This window comes from Protopterus annectens, chromosome 4.part0 (genome assembly GCF_019279795.1).
Source record: "Protopterus annectens isolate FY-2018-M chromosome 4.part0, PAN1.0, whole genome shotgun sequence".
Classification (NCBI taxonomy): Eukaryota; Metazoa; Chordata; order Ceratodontiformes; family Protopteridae; genus Protopterus; species Protopterus annectens.
Window position 1 is genome coordinate 1,481,183,814 of NC_056733.1, and position 17,828 is coordinate 1,481,201,641.

The following is a 17,828-nucleotide window of genomic DNA, read 5'->3' on the forward strand; positions in this document are numbered from 1 at the left end:
ACTGTCCAGATGTCAATATCCATTACTGCTGGTAAGTTGGATAGGTCATGTACAGGGGGCCACACGTATGAACAGTACACAGGTTAGAGTAACCTATATAGTGCCTACCATACCTCACAACTGTACATACCTTTTACAGAATGTACACAGGTTTACATCATATCTGTGGTGTCCTTATTCTGAAATAGTGGTTGTCTGGCAAATCATTGGCAAACCATGAAAGTCTAAAGTCAGAAAATATTGATGGATTGTAGTTTCTCAGACTTCATACCCTATAGAAAAATGCATGCTAATGGAAAATCTGTTATTGTATTACTGTTCCAGGTTTGTAAGGCCAATAGTTACAATGGTCTGTATATTTAGGCTTTTGCCACCCAATTACACATGGCTTTGTCCGGATGTCTGGCTCACATATGTAGAGAGGTATGGTGCCTAGAAGCACAGCAGGGCATTCTGTCACTTACCATTGTCACCACAGGGGGGTCCACTGTCTGGCAGCCTGGGAACATGTGAGTGACAGAATGCACTGGCTCACTACAGATGGTCTGCAGCAGTCTCACATGGCCTACAAGCCTTGACAAAGGCCCATGCCTCACCCATAGTGCCTTTGTAGGGAATGTCATGGGGTCCATACTACCAAAATAACACAGTCAACAAAATGCAAATGTAAGGCCATGCTGCTAAATGCTAGTAGCATACATCTCAACCTCATAGAGGGAGAAATATGGAAAAAGCCATACATAATGGTGGTATAAAGGCCCAACTATAGGTACACATTTGAAATATTGCTCTCATAATATTAGACAATTGATAGAATAACAGAGGGGTGTGTAGTAGCATGTATGTCATGAAGGGTGTGAAGTCTGAAACGTTAATGTTTTGTCAGTATTCCCTAACTACAATCCTGAGTGATTTGCATGAAATGTGCTAGAAAACCACAATATTAAGGGAAACTGACCAAATATATGAGGCATGCATCTGGATAATATGTGAGAATCTGGACAGTTGCTAGGTATGGCCACACCAGGGTATGATCTGTCAGGTAAGAAGAAAACCGTACAACCAGAATATCCCCAGCCAGCCTAACACCAAGGTGCTGGACCTTTTACACAGCTTCAAAAGACAATCAGCTGTACCCATACCTCTCAACTGACCTGACTGTACAAGAATCTCTAGCCTTTACCTCATAATATAACTCTGTGCATCATCCATCTTGCATTTCTCTGGTAACTAACTGTGATGATCCGATTATATCTATCAGTAGGTAATGACACAGCACAGTACAGTGTCAAACATTACATATGTCAGAAAATGTCTGCTAAAACAAACTCTGTCATTCAAGCAACTCATACATTGCTAAGAGCAATAGTTACAGTACCCCCCTATGTTTGACCCATTGTTCCCAAATATTGGCAGCCTATCTCCAGATATCTTGCAAACAGATTGTAAGGTATGGCTGTAGCACACAACACACTGTACTAAAGCACAACTATTCCCGGAATGGATTCCCACACTTAAAATAGAAGGTCACACTGAGCATGCTTCTACATTTAGAGAAGTGAAGCCCATGTCTAAAACCACATCAGATTATATATCTCTGTATTGTGCAAATGGCTTTGCATACACACAGCTATGTAAACCTTTCCCCACAAATACACACATCAGACAGGATCCCCCACAGCCAGCTATAGGTGGCACATATGTGGTATATCTGCATCTGTTGTGTGTGATACACACACATACAGTATATATGAGCAACATATTACAATATGTCAAGCATACACACACACACAGACATGGGGAAGAGAGGGCCAGACAGGGATAGAGTGAGACAGACAGGGAGGCACACACAGACAGTGAGTCATACACAGGGATACCCTGAATGGCAGAGTGATGTCCTGCTGCAGACAGTTGCATACCAGTTGTAACCACTAGCATGTGCCAGCATGAAGATGAGATTCATTGTCTGATGGTACTGAGGTGAGGGTTGTAATATCATATCACCTACCTTTGTGTGTGTGTGTGTGTGTGTGTGTGTGTGTGTGTGTGTGTGTGTGTGTGTGTGTGTAGGTCTAAGTATTATGATGCCTTACCCACCCCGTACACTTCCCATTGCCCTAGTTTATATCTGCCAGTGTCATTCACCTTAGAAGTACTGTTGGACTGACATAAGTCATGTGTGTGATAGCTGTGTAATACTTTGATACAAATAACTAGATAGGTAAGGGTTCTAATCACAGTTCTGGAATATGTAACAGTGTTTGTGTGTGTGTGTGTGTGTGTGTGTGTGTGTGTGTGTGTGTGTGTGTGTGTGTGTGTGTGTGTGTGTGTGTGTAGGAATAAGTGTTTTAGTTCATTCCCACCCAGTGCACCTCCCATTGCCCTACTTCACAAGATCTGCTAATTCATTCACTGTAGAAGCACTGTTGGAATGGCTTCTGCCATATATGGTCTGTGGTGTGTGCAATAACTGCATAACACTATAGTACAAATAACTATTTAGGTAGGGTTTCTAATCTCAGCCATGGCAAATGTAAACGTGTCTGTGTTTGTATGTCTGTAAGTTAAAGGTTTTGAGCCCATTCACACTCAGTACACTTCCTATTGCCCCCCTTTAGCAGTCCTGCTGATGTCAGTCACCATAGAAGTACCCTTGGGGAGCCCTCAGCCCTATACTCTCTGTGGCGTGTGCAATAACTGTGTAACACTATAGTACAAATCACTAGTTAGGTAGGGGTCTAATCTCAGTCTTGGCAAATGTAAAAGTTTATGTGTGTGTGTCTGTAGGTTAAAGACTTTGAGCCCATGCACTCCCAGTACACTCTCCACTGTCCTACTTTAGCAGTCCTGCTGATATCAGTCACCTTAGAAGCACCTTTTGGAAGCCCTCAACCTTATAAGCTTTGTGGCACATGCAATAATTGTGTAACACTATAGTACACATAACTAGTTAGGCAGGGGTTCTAATCTCAGTTCTGGCAAGTGTGTATATTTGTGTGTGAAAGTGTGTATATGTGTAGGTTAAAGTATTTTGTGGCCTCTCTCACCCAGTACATCACCCATTGCCATACTTTACAAGGGCAGGTAATGTTCTTCACCTTAGAAGTTCCTTGGGACAACCTTCACTATATAAGCTCCATGGCGTGTGCGATATATGCATAACACTGTAGTAGCAGTAACTAGATAGGCAGAGGATCTAATCTCAGTCCTGGCAAGTGTGTTTTTGAGAACAGTATCATGTGTGGGTGGGTGGGTCAGAACCATATCCAGTGGGAGGCAGGTTTTGTAATTTTTTGCTGTCACCCACACAGTACATATCCCAATGTCCATTTTACAAGGCCCACTGCTGTCATCCACTGTAGAGGTAGCTGTAGACACTGCAGCCCTATAAGCTCTGTGCCACATGCAATAATTATGGAACAGTATGGAATAAATAACAAGACAGGCAGCCCTTCTAATCCTTGGATACCATTCCACACTCAGGAATCATAGACAAACACACTCAGCTAGGCATCAACACCTATATTTCTAGGTGGTTTGAAAACTGGCTACCAGACAGGACCCACAGTGTGAAAGCAGTGGACTTCATGTCAGACTGCCAACCCATCATGAGTGGAGTCCCACAGGGTTTGGTCCTGGGTCACCTCATGTTCGGGATCTACACCTCTGACGTCCAGCCCAACATGGCTGACAATGTTTGCAGATGACTGCAAGATGGGTGCTATTATTACCTCCCCACGTGATGTTGACATCCTGCACAAAGGCCTCATTGAGGCCTCTGACTGGGGTCAGAACCCTGGCCTTTATCTCAATGCCAGAAAATGTACTGCCATCCCCTTTGGGAACAACATGGCCCCATGAATTAATACATTGATGGTAGTCCACTGAACACTGACGTTGTTATAATAGAACTGGGAACACAGGTTGACAGTGAGCTCGCTGTTGATCACCACAGTGCCACTGTGCTCAGAAAGTCCTTCTATGTGTCATATCTCCTGACTAAGGGTGTTGCATCCGGGAAGTAAGAGGTCATTGTCTCCCTGTACTTTCCTCTCACTAGGCCAGTCAATAAGTATACTGGCCCATTTGGCATGTACACCACTGGACACCTGAAACAACTGGAGAGGCTGCAAAAGTATCTCACAAAGAGGATCCTAGGCCTTAAACACTTGCCCTACATGGACAGAATCCAATAACTCCAACTATTCTCTGTTTTATATTGGCTACTTAGAGGTGATCTCTGCCTGACTTACATAGCCATGTCTGACCCAGCTCTGTTAGGAATGCTACATCTGGAGAAACCAATCCATCCATACCTCATGCCCCAGAGACCTCAACCCCATTTCCACAATCAACAGAATATGCTAGAGGGACAGGTTCACAACCCAGAGACTGCCCATGCTTTGGAATAGACTTCAAATACATGTCAAGCATAGTACCTCACTGGCCCTCTTTAAGAGAAATCTGGATGAATGGATGGTGGAATTGAAATCCCACCCCAGGGATCACTCCAGTAGCTATACTCGTTAGACACACTGGGGACTATCATCAGGTGGCACAATGACAGGGTATCCCCATGGGCTAGCCTTGTAAAGGCTCCATGGTCATTCACCTAGTACACACCTATGAAGCTATGAACATATGGATCTCAGTACTGGCAAGTGTGTGTGTGTGTGTGTGTGTGTGTGTGTGTGTGTGTGTGTGTGTGTGTGTGTGTGTGTGTGTGTGTGTGTGTGTGTGTGCATTAGAGTGTATAAAAGTGTTTGTGAGTGTGTAAACATGTGGGTGAAAGTAGTTTGAGGCCCTTGTCACCCAGTACACCTACCATTGCCATACCTTACAAGGGCTGGTGATGTTATTCACTATATAGGTACCTTGGGACACTCTTCACTCTATAAGTTCTGTGGTGCATGCTGTAACTGCATAACACTATAGTACCAATGACTACATAGGTAGGGGTTCTAGTCCTGGCAAATGTGTGTTTGTAAGAGTTTGTAAGTGTGTATATTTGCAGGATACAGCATTTGAGACCTCACTCTCCAGTTACACTGCCCATTCCCATACTTTACAAGGGCTGGTGATGTTGTTCACCTTAGATGACCTGTAGGACACTCCTTACATTATAAGCTCCATGGCACTTGCGATAAATGCATAACACTGTATTAGCAATCACTAGCTAGGGAGGGGTTCTAATCTCAGTCCTGGCAAATGTGTGTATATGTGTGTGTGTGAGAAGAATATCCTGTATATGTGTCTGAGTGAGAACTATATCCATTGGGGGATGGGTTTTACATTTTTAGGCCATGGTACTCCCAGTATACATCCCAAGGTCCACTTTACAAAGCCCACTGTTTTCTTCCACCATAGAGGTATCTGTTGACACCCTTCAGCCCAATAAGCCCTGTGCCATGTGCAGGAAGTATTTAACAGTATGGACTGACTAGCAAGATAGGCAAGGCTGCTAATCTCAGTCCTGGCAAATGTGTGTATGAGTGTATTTGTGTGTGTAAGTGTGTATAACCATAGGTTTGAGTATATTGAGTCCATTCTCACCCAGTAAATCACCCATTGCCATACTTTACAAGACCTGATGATGATGTTCACCTTGGAATTACCTTGGGACTCTTCTCACCCTGTAAGCATTGTGGCGCATGCAAGAAATGCATAATACTGTATTAGTAGTAACTTGATAGTTAGGGGTTCTAATCTCAGTCCTGGCAAATGTGTGTTTGTGTGTGTGTGTGCAATAACAGTATCTTGTGTGTGTGAGTGAGAACTATATCCACTGGTGGGCTGTGGTTTACAATTGTAGGTCATGGTGCTCCCAGTACACGTCCCAAGGTCCACTTTACAAAGGCCACTATTCACATCCACCATAGAGGTATTTGTGAACACTCTTCGGCCCTGTGCCAGGTGCAACAGTTATGTAACAGTATTGAATGAATAACATGATAGGCAAGGCTGACTGAATAACATGATAGGCAAGGTTGCTAATGTCAGTATTGGCAATTGTGTGTGCATTGGTGTGTATAGCAGTGTTTGTGAGTGTGTAGACTTGTAGGGGACAGTCTAATGAGTCCTTCCACACCCAGTACACATCTCATTGCCATACCTCACAAGGGGTAAGTATTGGATCCCCACAGTAACATCCATGCATGTGACCTATGACCTCCCTTAGATGGCCCCCGACATATACTGCAGTGGGATTTGTCACCTTAAATGATACTGCATAGTGTGGGGAAGCCAGTATTGTGCAGATATTTCCTGGTGTCCCACATAGCTGTCAGTTGTCTGCTGCTATCCCAGTAGGCCACCTCATTCCCTTGCATGCATGCAGCATTACCATAGATATGCAACCAAAATATACTAATCCATTCATTTATTGTTAAGAAGACTGACTTACCTTGTGCCTGCAGCAGTTGTGAGGATGGTGCTTGAGGGCTGCCTATGTTGGATACACACAGTACACTGTCTATACATGGTAAGTTACAGGTAATGTGATGCATGTGTCATCCATTTTACTGTGTTTGCAAGTCAGACAGTGGTCCCTGGGTCCCTACAGTGTCAGTGTGTGTGCTATGCATTGTCTCTTTGCCAAGGCCTGAGCATACTGGGCATGCCTCCATGGGCATGCATACAGGAGCAGGCTCAGGGGCCTCTTCCTCTGTGTCCTTCTGTGCCTGTGGAGACATTGGCAATGGTGGGGGGCTGTGTTTCCTTTCCCCATGCTCTTCCTGCTGCAGCTGTTTCTGCAGGATCATATTGTGTAGCATGGCACATACTATGAACATGTGTGCACATGTGGCTGGAGAGTACTGCAAAGCTCCACCAGATGTGTCAAGGCAGTGGAACCTTGACTTGACAATCCCAAACACATGCTCTTTAATGAACCTGGTTTGTGCATGTGCCTCATTATGGCATTCTTGAGTGTGTGTGTGTGTGTGTGTGTGTGTGTGTGTGTGTGTGTGTGTGTGTGTGTGTGTGTGTGTGTGGGTGTGTGTGGGTGGGTGGGTGTGTGTGTGTGTGTGTGTGTGTGTGTGTGTGTGTGTGTGTGTGTGTGTGTGTGTGTGTGTGTGTGTGTGTGTGTGTGTGTGTGTGTGTGTGCATTTCTGATGAGTGTCATCATCTATGGCTCTAGTGCATAGCCAGCATCCCCCACCAGATGGCCATATAGGATGTTCCCACTGGCAAATGCCTGGTACAACTGTGACGAATGCCAAATTTGGGAGTTGTGATAGCTTCCAGGGCTGCCAGCACACACATTCATGATAATGCTCTTGGCATTGCACGCAACCTGACAGTTGATGGAGGGGGAAGCCCTTGTGGTTTATGTAGACCCTACACTGTTCATGGTGCTTCGATGTGAATGTGTGCACAGTCAGTGGCACCCAGTACCTCCAGCTATTCTGCTACACTGCGGAAGAGACAAATATCACTGGTCCTCTCCTCACAGGTATTGGGGAAGTAAAGGTGCTCACCAGCATGTGGTAGGAAGGAAACCAGGAACTGGTGAAGTACCCTGGCTGTAGATTTCTGTGAGACCCCATAATGTCCCCAGTAGGTCTTTGAAATTACCTGTAGCTAGTATTCTTAAGGCTACACATACCTTGATATCCACTGGGATGGGTTCCCCTCTTTTAGCTGTGGGTCTGAGTTGAGGCTGGCACAGCTCAATGATTTGCTAAAGTATGTCTCTGTTCACCCTGTAGTGCTCTACTATCTCCAGATCATGTAGCCCCTGGTAAGTTACCCTGGGTCTGAACACTCTTCTCCTCCTCCTCGGTCTGTAGCGGTTGTCAGCATTTTCCTCCTCACCACCTTCAGCCTCTAGCACATACCGATGGGTCAAAGCAATGGCAGCCCCTAACATTTTTTCAGTTAAAAATCCCCAGCATGTGTACACCAATAATGCAGAGTTTGTGGGAAAACCAGACTAGAAGGTGTTTGCAAAGTTTATACTGTTGTGCTGCAGATGCTGCCTGTATGAATTGACTGACTATGATGCATTCCACCTGCCAGCTGTTATTTGTACTTGATTGCTTTAATTCTGCTATTTCCTTTTTTTTTCTTTATTTCCCTTCCCATTTCTGCCCCTGTTAAGTCCTGAGGTGTGCAGTGCAAATCCGATGCCCAAATGTAAACAGTCCTGCTATTTCCAGGGTTTTTTTTGTTTTTTGGCGTTTTTTTAGACCCAGTGCGCACCACGCAAACCCATTTAGTTAAGGTAAACAGTGAGAAATGGCCCTTCCCTGGACACGAACACACTTTTCATTTCATGGAATAAGTCAATACAGGTTCAGACACCCCCCCCCCCTTGCTTAGCTGTGCTTAGCTAAGCTCCAATGTGAGCTGTGAAGCCCCAATGTGCTTACACCTAGCATGACACACACTCTTTTCATGTCAGCTGCTTCTCCTGCTTACACCACTGCCTTATAGCTCCTACATGGTTAGGTGCACTTGTTTTCTTTTTGCGATTCAGTAAATTTCCCTCATTAGCATACCCCACTGCCTTAGTCCCTAGTTACAGCACTTCACCAGAGCCTTTCTCCTTAGCAAACACTGTTCCCTGCTGTTGTTTTGTTTCTGCATGCCATAGACTACAATGGCAAAATGCAGATTTCACTTAAAATTGCCTTTTCACATTTTTTTTATTTTCGGCATGATTCTGTTTGCGTGCCGCTGCCGTATGCTTAAACAGCTGAGATAGGCAAAATTAAAACTTTGATTTTTATAATTTTGCAATACTTTTCCATGCCAATGGCCATATATTTGGCCTTTGGCATGCCTAAGGATTATAATACATGTTTTAGTTTGCGCTGTCATGCCTCCGTTTTGATTTTTGCAGAAACGTATTCTGCTAGTAGCCGAATACATTTATGCTTCCTACACTAATCTGCCATGGATGCCTGCCTGCTTACTGAATAACTAATTGACCTCATTTGCATAGTTTTTACCAGCAAATGAGGTCATTAGCATAATCTAGACATGTCCATGGCAGAATCGTGTTAGCAGGCTCGTGCACATCCCCAGACTTGTTTACTAGATCGCTCGGTGGCCATATTCCATGCAGGAATGGCTACACTATTCCTGCACAGACATTTTAGCTTATTGAATCCTGGGGAGTCTATACTGCATGTATGTATAAAGTTTTATTATAATCCATGTTTGCCAGTCTATCAGTCCAGTTCATGTTTGAAAAATTGGGCAAATACACACAAACTGTAAAAATAAAGTAAAGGAAAAAGCATGTAAGCCACTCAATTACATCTCACTTCACTCTATTAAGTCTGTACAGGTAGGACTCCATCAAACTAATTCAACCCTTTAAAACACATTTAAATAACCTAATTTCAAAAATCATGTGACAAAATTGCCCAATCAACTTTAAAAATACAGTCACCTTAGTTTTCTACTCATTAATTCAGGCCTGTTACTGTATAACTTAATTTACATTTGTAAATAAATTTGCCCCATATTTTAATTGCCATTGCATTTCTAATCTGCTTAGTATAGTGTCCGATTCCCCATTCCTTAATATGTAAATTAACACTATCCAATATATAACATTTAAATTTACTGTTGTTGTTACGTTATCTTAAATTAGCTATTATACGTTAGCTTAAATTAGCTATTATAAATAGCTATTGTTGCTTGAACTTCTAGCCCGACTAGGACCACAGACTTGTAGGTTAGACTCTCAGTAGTGAGAGTAATGTCATTTACAGCAGAACCAGTCTTAGAGAGCTCCTCTGGCTCTAGTTTCCAGCTTTTTTAATTGGTTTACTCTCCTAGTTTTTCTCTTACAATCTGCTCTGAGCTGTTCATAGTGCAACACTACTGTAGTTCCAGTTTGATAATAGGTAGTGCGTGCAAGGGCTTTTGACATAGGAAGCCTTGCTTGAGTCATACAGAATTCTATACTTTGAATCTGTGGCCTCATTCATCTGCACTAAGTGCTGATAAAACAACTCTGCAGCAGAAAGTAGAGTGATTTCCCACCTAGCCCAAGATAACGACCCCTTTTGAGCAGATAAGATAGCTCTGGAGTAGCAACTATAGTAGTCTCCTCTGTAGTCCAAGAAAATGAATCACCACTTTATAAGCACTCACCTCAGACTCCTACCCAAGATGGGCATCATCACCCCCCCATCTCCATGTCCAACCAAAGTATTCCCCACCTAAAACAACTCCGCCAGCCCTGGTAGAATCTTGACAAATACGAATCATGGAAAAGCACTCTCCTGCTCTTTCTATAGCCATCTTGATTTAGATGGGTATCTTGAGACAATGTAAGAACTGTCTGATGATTACCTGCTACACAAACAGTGTGTAAGAGATGTATTTATTTAATGTCACTGGAAACTAAAGGTTCAGACATTGTCACCACTGTTGCAAGGATCATTAGCAGCTCACCCCATGGCACACCTCTTCACAACTTACATAAAACACATAATCCATCATATGCCAAAGTTCTAAACCTTAATCTGCCCAAACCTGAAAGATCTCCAAAACTCAGCAAGGACATTATGCACCCTCAGCAATATTCCAAGTCTGCAATACAGGCAAAGTCTAACACCTTACAAGGCCACTCTGAAAGCATCCACACCATCTAATATTCTAGTCTTAGGTGATTCCATAGTGAAACATACAGATGCACCACTCACCAGGTTGAATAAGGAAAAAGTGATACTCATTTCCTTATCCAGAGCCCAGATTCATCAGAACATGCACAAAAAAATTCAAGGCTACTATTAGTATTTTCTGTTAGCATATTTTTCTAATGCATCATCAGAAATACCTGACAAATTCTATATGGATTTGTGCAGTAAGCTACTAAAAACAGTCTTCAATGGTTTCATAACACTAAATAGAAACTTCTTTTTTGTATCCTCCATTGGATGTGCCTGATGACTACACTACCTTGCACAACTGGCCCATTCATTCCATTTGAGGTGACAGCTAGGCATCCCTAGGCTAAACAATAGCCCTATAACTCATTCATTCCTGTCCAGATGTGCTTCATCAGCCCACTAATTTCCCCTACAATGAGATTCAGGTGGTATGGAGCTGGCCAAATACCAGATCTGGTAGGATGGCCCACCCACCCCCCAAGTAGCATCCCTATCCCCACAACAGCAAACTCCACAGCTGCTGCCAGATACAAGATGCATGCATCTGCACACTGTAGGCTCCAGTTCCATGGATGCAACACCTACTGCTCTTACTAAGTGTCACCCAAGTGGCAGGCCAGAGCTGCCTCCCTCCCTCCCTCCCTCCAGGAGGGGTGAACTGGCTGCAGCTGCTCACCCCAACCTCCACCTGCGACAGTCAGGTCACCTGTGTCTTGACCAGGGCCTTACCTCCCTATGCCACAGAGCTTGCAAAAGATGAAACCCTCTTTTAGCAGGTTATCTGTCATACCGAATCTAGTCCAGTAATGCTGAGCCATCTTGTACTTGAAAACTTCTGTATTATCATTAGATAGTTCAGAATATATAATCAGATGCAGGTTTGGAATAGGTGATCACCTATCAACAGCTGATTTACTGACCTCCTGGGTTTGCTGACTGAGTTTGTGTTCACCACAAATAATCAATCTTTCATAGGTCAGGAAAGAATAATACTGTTTTTGCTTCTGCAGGCCTTCAGTGTATGGACCGGAAATGGAAGTGATGCAAATAGAAATTGACTTTGCCATGGTAAACTGCAACCTGGAAGGAAAAAAATATCTTAACATGGATTTCTGGAGTAGAATGTCTAATATGATGTTGAGCAGTAGCCCTAAAAATCCACATTTGGAATAGCCACCAATATAGGAGTTTTATTACTTCTAGAGTTAATGGTTACTCACAAGGATCTTCTCAACAAAACTTGTTTCCTATATGTTCTGAACTCCAGTCAGACAAATTGTTTAGAGCAAGACTCCTCCACTGGCTACTGTTCGACATCTGAAGAATCCCCTGTAGGGGAAATACAAACTTCTCTTTAATTTTGAATGTATTATTTTAGATGTTTGTATGCCTTGAATGAACTGATGACTACATCTACCAAATCATTAACACTGTTATAAAACTGATCATACTTCAAATGTTATGGACCAAAGATATACCCCCACAGGACTCAAACAGTTTGGATAGAAAGACTTTAACAAAGGATACCCTACCAAAGAAGAAACAAGAAACTAGTCTGGGTGAATTTTACTTTTGAATTATTTCTGAAGAAGCCATTGCAGAAATACTTTTCAATTAACCATTTCATCAAGGACCAGACCAAGACCTGACTAAAAGAAATGGATACAAATGCAAGAAAGTGATACTTGTATTCCCTGTACACTGAACAACTATTGTGCACTGCTCACATGCAAGTACTCAGAATAGCAACAAATCCATCAAATTCACTATATAGACTCAACCTGCATAGTTTCTTGTTTCGTGGTGTACCATGCTGCATGCAAACACTCTTTTTATTTTCATCTATGGCATACATGCTCAATTGATCCTACTTTCTTCAACCAAGGGCTGCTCTTCAGTTTTCTCATGATGGCCTGTCCTTCCACCCCAACCTATTAATGCAAGTACAACATTGGAATGCCATTTATCTCAACATTAGTCAGTGTACCCTATGAGCAGGGTTACAGGGAAACTCCCTCAAAGAGGTGTGGTATAATTCCTCATTATCCACACGATTATTTTGCAAGAGGTTGTTAAAGATGAACCATCATCTTAACTTGGTAGGACCTTTCCCACTGCCCATCATATCCAGTCTGTAATATATTAGTATATCTGCTCATTCAAACCTAATGAGCTTGTGCAAATAGATGCTGTTGATGCTGCCATTTCATTCTATGTGCTTCATATAAGAACCGCTCTTAGTCACTTAACTTTCCTCCCTCTTTGACTTTACATTCTCCTTGTGATTGTTTATGAACTTGCATCATGGAAGTATGACCTTTCCTTCACATCACAGGGTGGTCAGCATATTTGCTTATGTTTTATTAAACTGAAGGGAAGTTGTGACTATTTGTATTCAGAAAAGCTGCTGTGCTACGCTGTAGGGTATATTTTATCTCTTAGATAGAAAATACACTGAAATATGGTGTGGCATATTTAGTAAGCCCAATCATTTTTTTAATAGCTGCAGACATAAAATTCACGACTCAGCAAGCCACTTAACAACAACATAATTTTATTCTCAAAGTTCCAAAACAAACAATTGTACTTAGCATGCCTTATTTGGCTAATACATAGTTATATTTGATTAGCAGCTGCAGAGGTTACTACACCTAAACTAAGAAGCCAAGCACTAGTATTTAATTCTTCTTTTATCTTTTGTTTAGATGAAATTGTGATTATTACACCTTCCAAAAACTGGAAGTTTTATATATATGCAGATCATTTAGTGGTCTTCACAACATGACAGCCTTTATACCAGTCAATTAACATTGTATTTTCAACTCCAAAAATATGAGCCAGTCCTAAGCTTAGATGTTAAAAGACTACAATAAACATTAATGTCCACAGGACATGCACTCCATCATTTATATAATTCTTATATCTACCAATGTCCTTTTAAGATATTATCTTTTATAATACTATATTATTGGATTTGAGTTTGGTTCTATATGTGATAATACAACTCCATAAATTCTATTAGAATAGAAATAAGTTGTATCTTCTGGCTGGATATTAAATTTTCTCTGTTTTTTCTACATTGCAATGAATAGAGGTTTTCATAGCCTTACTCAATCCAGTTAAAGTCCATAATTAAAGCCATAAATCACTTCTGTTATTTCATCAGACATGATGGCTCATATTTATCCAAATTATTTGCCCAATTTATTTTAATATTAGTACATTTCCAACCCACTGTGTTGCTTAGGCAGTTCTGAATATCTTCATCTACCATATCATTTGTAATTTGTTTAAAAACTCATATTATCTGCAAGGTTAAACCCTGCATTTATTATGCAGTAGGGCTATCTATTACAAATAAATGAAAGAAGATAGTGGCCAATTTGGAAACCTGAATTATTCTTTTGTGATAAAGAATATTTTTATATGGATTTATAAGGAAATTGCATTGTATCTTAGCCTCCTGAACTCATGCATCCATGTCCCTACCATTTACTTGATGGAAACATTCCCCATTAAAATTAAAAAGAAAAACATTGAATAACACCTTCTCAAAAAGAAACAATACAAAAATCAACAAATTTCACCAAGTATAAATCTAGTACATCTAAAAATGCTTAACCCCCCCCCCCCCTTTATTCTCCCTTCATGAGGATGCTAGTACACTGGCATGTAAAATCAAGGGTACACAAAGGTAATGATTGTCAATAAACATATTATTCAAAATGTTTAAAAATTCAGTCAAATCCCTTAAGCAAGCAGGTATACAGGACAACAAAGGTTTTAAATACTGTTCTAAAAATGCTGACGGGTTCAATTAAAAAATCCTAACTGAGATAACTGGTCTGCCTAGAAGAGTGAAAAATTATTTGTATATTTTAGGCAAGAATGCATACTATTAGGATCTTTCACTAAAAGCTATATTTAATCAGAAATTATGACCCTTAATACTTCATCCATTAATTGTGACTCAAGTTACATTCTAAAAGTGGGTGTAGGATCTAATACTAACTTTTGAAAAAGCATTTGATTTGAAAGCTATTTGTTTCATTATCATATTCTACATCATTCCAAATGAGTAGAGCTTTACCTTTGTCAGCAGTAGTAATAACAATAACAGCCTTACTCATAAGCAAAGCTGGAGGCTATTTTCCAGATCAGAAATATTATAACCATAATTTAAAAAAAAAATACAGGCATTCTTATTCAAATCTCTCATTGCAATTGGTTTAAATGTCATAAATGTATTGTGATATTGTGAATTAAATTTAGTCTTCTTCCATTTAAAGGCTGGAAACTTCTCTATACTATTGGTTGGATGAGTAACAAACCAATATTTTAAATTAAGAGTTCTGCAAAAACATTTAAGATCAATAACCATTTGGAAATATGAAACAAAATAAGCAGGGACAAATGTTAATCTTTTATTTAACAAAATCATAGCATCTTTAGAAAATTCAAAATCAGATATATTGATAAAATCGTCATTCAATGTCCTAAAATGTCCTAGAACATCTAAAACATTTTTTTTATTTTATTTTAGCATTTTCTCTTAATGCAGGGGCCTTGATTTCCAAAGAGTGAAACCTTTTAATAACTTACAACTTTGAATGTTAGCTCATGGAAGAAACATTAGCTATCATTGGAAGAAAGTTCAGATGTTGAATCTGGACATTTTAAAAAGGAACTATACTGGATGGCCTTTTATATTTGTTTCTGCCCTTATTAACAAACATTTTAGACATAGAACCTTGAGCAAACCATACTGCTCATTTTTTTCCCAAGCTAAAGCCACTTCACCGTGTAATCTTTTAAATTCCTCTATTGTTTTTTTTTTTAATTTCTGTAGACCTTGTTCATTGTCAAGCTCTTTCATATTTTTGCAATAATTCTGAAACAGTTCATCAAAATTAGAATCAAAGGAAAACATCTGAGCCCATTCCATAGAAACAGAGTCTGTTTCACTTACTATTGGTAACTGCATTTCATAAATCTGAATTAAACAGTTAACAAACATTTGTGAAGCCGCGTCCTGCATAGAATAACTTATCTCCATAAAAACTATCCCTGGGATTCAGTAATACTTACACAGAGTGCTAGAATAGTGAAAGCGCTACTGCACGAAATATGTCTGTAGTGCGATCCAGTAAACAAACCTGGGGATGTCCATGAGCTTTGTAGCACTATTCCTGCACAGACATGACTGAATAATGCTAATTAACTCATTTGCTGGTGAAAAACATGTAAATGAGGTGAATTAGCAATTCAGGAAGCAGCCAGGCATCCGTGTAGAAATAGTGTTATATGCAGAAATGTTTTTGGCTACTAGCCAAATACATTTTTGCAAAAATCAAAATGGAGGTATGACAGCTCAAATAAAAGCATGTATTATAATCTTTAGGCATGTCAATGGCCAAATACATGGCCATTGGCATGGAAAAGTGTTTACATTTTATAAAAATAAAAGTTTTTTTTTTTTTGGCTGATCTCGGCCATTTAAGCATAGGGCAGCGGCACACAAACTGGATCGTGCCAAAAAAAAAAAAAAGATGTGAAAACACAATTTTAAGTGAAATCTGCATTTTGCCATTATACTCTATGGCATACAGAATCAAAACAATACCAGGGAACAGAGGTTGCTAAGGAGATAGGCTCTGGTGTAGTGCAGTAACTAGGGATTAAGACAGTGGGAAATGCTAATGAGGAAAATTTACTGAATCACAAAAAGAATCTAAGTGCCAAACTGCAACTAACCATGTAGGTGCTATAAGGCAGTGGAGTAAGCAGGATGAGCAGCAGACATGAAAAGGGGGTGTGTCATGCTTGGTGTAAGCACATTGGAGCTCCACGGCTCCCAAATAAGCTTAGCTAAGCACAGCTAAGCAAGGGGGTGTGTCTGACGTTGTACTGACTTATTCCATGAAATGAAGAGCATGTTCGTGTACAGGGAAGACAATTTCTCACTGTTTACATCAGCTAAATGGGTTTGCATAGGGTGCACCAGGTCTAAAAAAAAACCCGGAAATAGCAGGTCTGTTTACATTTGAGCACCAGGTTTGCATGCCGTGCCTTGATGCTTAAAAGGGGAGGAAATGGGAAGGGGAAAAAAAAAGAAAAATAGAATAAAAGCAATCAAGTACAAATAACAAAGCTGGCCAATGGAATTCAACATAGTTAGCCAATCATACAAGCAGCATCTGCAGCACAACAGTATAAATTATGCAAACACCTTACAGTCTGTTTTTTCCCACAAACTCTGCACCATTGGTGTACACATGCAGGGGAATTTTAGCTGAAGACATGTTAAGGGCAGCCATTGCTTTGATCCATCAGTATGTGTTAGAGACTGAGGGAAGTGAGGAGAATAATGCTGACAACCGCCACAGACCGAGGAGGATGAGAAGAGTGTTCAGACCCAGGGTAACTTACCAGGGACTACATGATCTGGAGATAGTAGAGCACTACAGGGTGGACAGAGACATACTGCAGCAAGTCATCGAGCTGTGCCGGCTTCAACTCAGACCAAAAGCCAACAGATGGGAACCCATCCGAGTGGACACCAAGGTATGTGTAGCCTTAAGAATACTAGCTACAGGTACTTTCCAAAGCCCTATTGAGGACATCATGTGGGTCTCACAGGCATCTGCATCCAGGATACTCCACCATTTCCTGGATTCCATCCTACCACATGCCTGTGAGCACATTTATTTCCCCAAAACCCGTGAGGGGAGGACCAGCAATATGCGTCTCTTCCACCATGTAGCAGAATACCCAGAGGAACTGGCTGCGATAGACTGCATGCATATCCACATCAAACCACCACCCCGTCAACAGGGCAGGGTCTACATAAACAACAAGGGCTTCCCCACCATCAACTGCAATGTCGTGTGCAATGGCCAGGGATTATCATGAATGTGTGTGCTGGCAGCCCTGGAAGTTATCATGACTCCCACATCTGGTATTCATCATAGCTGTACCAGGCATTTGCCAGTGGGGGCATCCCGTATGGCCATTTGGTAGGGGATGCTGGCTATGCACTGAAGTCATAGATGATGACACCCATCAGATATGCACACACACCCACACAAGAACGCCATAATGAGTCATACTCACAAAGCAGGATCATAATAGAGAGTGTGTTTGGGATGCTCAAGTCACAGTTCCACTGCCTTGACATATCTGGTGGAGCCTTGCAGT